We start from the raw sequence: 3,226 nt of genomic DNA, 5'->3' as shown, positions 1-3,226 counted from the left end.
GGGGTGAACAGGCAGTGGCTCGGGTGGTTGTTGTCCTTGATGATCTTTATGGCCTTCCTGTGACATCGGGTGGTGTAGGTGTCCTGGAGGGCAGGTAGTTTGCCCCCGGTGATGCGTTGTGCAGACCTCACTACCATCTGGAGAGCCTTACGGTTGTGGGCGGAGCAGTTGCCGTACCAGGCGGTGATACAGCCCGACAGGATGCTCTCGATTGTGCATCTGTAGAAGTTTGTGAGTGCTTTTGAACAATCAGTGTATGAACGAACGAATGTCCTTAACTTGTGTCACAGTACTTGCCTTTCTGTTGAGCTGTGTCTCTGTGTGACAGTTTAACATTTAAGAGATGCTGCATCCATAAATACAAGTATGGGTTAGGTAAAACCATCTGATCTTCAGGTTGAGGTGATCAGTAGTGTAGTGATCTCAGGCTGTGAAGTAGTGTAGAATGAAGTTGCCCATAGACACTCATCTATGGTCAATTTGGCAAATGGTTGTGGTTTGCCTTTAGGGTATATTAATATCAGTGAGTCTCAATATTCCACCTCTGTCTGTTGCTTCTTCTGATCTGCCTTTTGGGGTTCTGCCTTCTTGGGTTCTGAAGTTCCATCTTCTGAGGCTCTGCTTTCTGCTAGTCCTCTACCTGTGGCTCTGCTTGACCACCACAGTGGAGGGACCTGGGCCTCTGGCAGGGTGGGGGCAATAGGGGTCGCCATCTCCACCCTCACTGCTATGACTGGAGAGAGTGAGAAAAAGAGGACACAAACACTGTGAGCAATTAATATAAGTGACAGGCATTCAATAATAATCTGTATCTCCCCACTCTTCCAAGTTATCAACCTCATCTTGTATGGACTGTAACTGAAAGGGTATMCYTCTACTCACTCTCCTGCTCCTCAGGCTCAGCCTTAATCTGCTGTATTAGAGTTGTGGGGTCTAACTGTTCTGGTGTTCCAACCTCTGGTTCAGACCGTTGGCTCGGCTAGCTTGGGGGGGGGCGGTTCTTGGAGAGAAGGTTTGCCAGTTTCTTTTTAACCATCCCTTTCTCTGGAACGGGAAAAGAGAGAGGGTTATGACAGAGGAATAAGTATTGAGTTGCATGGTTGAATCTAAAAGCGGGTTATCTGGTTTAGATAGTATCTGTGGTGCGGGATGGTTTTGGGAGAACTTACTATTTTTCCCCATAGGCTTGTGTTTCTTGCGACTTGCAACAGGATCTACGAAAAGGAGAACAAACATGCCAATCAAACGACACGCAAAGCTTGCATCAATATAACAGCAAATAGTGGGGCCTGTGTGCGCGCGTGCATTTGCGTGTCTCTCCACACATCCCTCCGAGTCCTCAGTTCTTACCTGGTCCAATGGGTGGCTGGAGCTGGTATCCTGTGACCTCACACCAGCCCACAGGGTTGATATCTGGAAGTCCACCCACTGATCAAAGTCTGGCTCCCAGCCATCAAGGTCAAGGTGCAGCAGCAGCCGGCTCACACAGCGCCTCACGGTGGCCACGCACACCAGCCGAGGCTCCATCAGGTCCACTGCCTCCAACTTAATGTTCTGAGCGAAGCCGTGACTCGAGCTGTCRTGTAAGACACACACATACACACCATAGATGCAGAATTAGAATAGTGTTTCCCAAACCTCTCTTTGAGTATGAATAGCATCTCATAAGTCTATATACTGTAAGCTGGGCACCTGTATGATACTTGGTAGATAAAAATGTGTTGAAGAGCCATACTGGTGCAGCTATGGTTCCCTTCTCCTCCAGGTATATGGCCCAGTTGAAGGTTTTCCAGTCATGGCCTGGTGGAGAAGATGAATATCCCACTTGTGTAAGCGATATGACATAGCATAGGGAACCACTGACTTCATTCTTATCATAGATTCACCGAGCAGGTGGCGTTTGCCCAGAAAAATAAACCAGAGCAACAAGAAATAGGAAGAGATCGAGAAAGTAGGGGAGAGAGAGAGTAGGATATTACCAGGGGGTGGTGTGAGCTGTATGTTGTGCTTTTAGCAGTATCCCTTGGGTAGTATCGCATGGAAGATAGTATGGTAGCAGAATCAGTCAGACCCATCACCTATGCCATCAATGCCCACCATGAGGTAGCCATCCAACAGCACCTGAGACAGAAAGAGACCTGTTTCATCAGGTTGAATCACTAGTCTGCTAGCTAGAAGTAGCCATTATAGCGAACTCCTGTTATCTCCTGTTACCTTGTGTATAGTGGCCACACGGATGTTGCCCAGGTTTAGAGGGTTGATGGCCTCCAGTTTCATCCCCACCTCAAAGAAGCCTCCATGTACACAGTCCTGGGCTATGGGTGGGGGGTCATAGTTAAGCATAGCGGTGCTATTAAAGGTTCACAGTCATGAAACAAGCAGTTGTGGCATGCAGAGACACTGCGCTCTATTTGTGCTTCTTAAGCCGCCGACTCTGGTATAAGTTTGTTGCCATGCCAAAGTGCCATCTATATAGATAGATATTGATTCATCTGATCAGTCTATACACTGACCTTCTTAAACAGCATGGGGCTGTCACAGTACACCTTACGGAATGTTGGGTGGTCAATGTTTGGGGGAAAAAGTTAATCATCAATGTTCAACTTTATTTTAAAAAACAGTGTACCGTTTGGTTTAATCACGTACCAGTTGGTCTGATGACATGGCCCAATTTGCTGGACCAGACCACTGGGTGCAGTAGGGGACTCCACATATGACACCAGAAGTCAGAGAGGGGCTCCCCATGGGCCTCCTGCTCCCCGTCATCATAGACAAGTTTGAGGTGGCCCCCGGTTACAGTGTCCACCACCACCAGTCGCGTCCAGGCTCACCAGAGTCCGGTCCACCACATGCATTCCAGTACAGAACAGACCCTTCATACACTCTGCCAGCTGTGTGTGTGTGTGTGTGTGTGTGTGTGAGAGAGAAGGAAAGGTCATTAGAGAAAAAAGGGGCAGCGGTAATTTGGTTGGTTTTATCACAGAGAAAAGGCAGTATGTTTGTCACAAGTGTTACTTTCATATACAAATCCACAGGCAGAGTTCCAGCCGGTTCATCAGGTACTCCTTCCAGTCTGGGATGCTCTAGTGCAGGGGTGTCAAACTCAAATACCCAGTGGGCCAAAATGTAAAACCTGAACAAAGTCGCGGGCCAACATTGAACAAATTAACCTTTTAATATGGACCCAAACAAGTTTTGCTTTAACATTGAATATGGAACAAGCATC

At 47.7% G+C, this 3,226-nt stretch overlaps 1 pseudogene; it reads right to left on the bottom strand.

Annotated features, from left to right (window-relative positions):
• Positions 1 to 14: 14 nt before the first annotated feature.
• The window catches only part of LOC111968247 (lethal(3)malignant brain tumor-like protein 2), a 29,500-nt pseudogene continuing 26,288 nt past the window's right edge, over positions 15 to 3,226 (bottom strand).

The sequence above is a fragment of the Salvelinus sp. IW2-2015 genome, linkage group LG8 (genome assembly GCF_002910315.2).
Source record: "Salvelinus sp. IW2-2015 linkage group LG8, ASM291031v2, whole genome shotgun sequence".
Taxonomy (NCBI): Eukaryota; Metazoa; Chordata; class Actinopteri; order Salmoniformes; family Salmonidae; genus Salvelinus; species Salvelinus sp. IW2-2015.
This window is presented reverse-complemented; position numbering and strand designations above follow the sequence as displayed.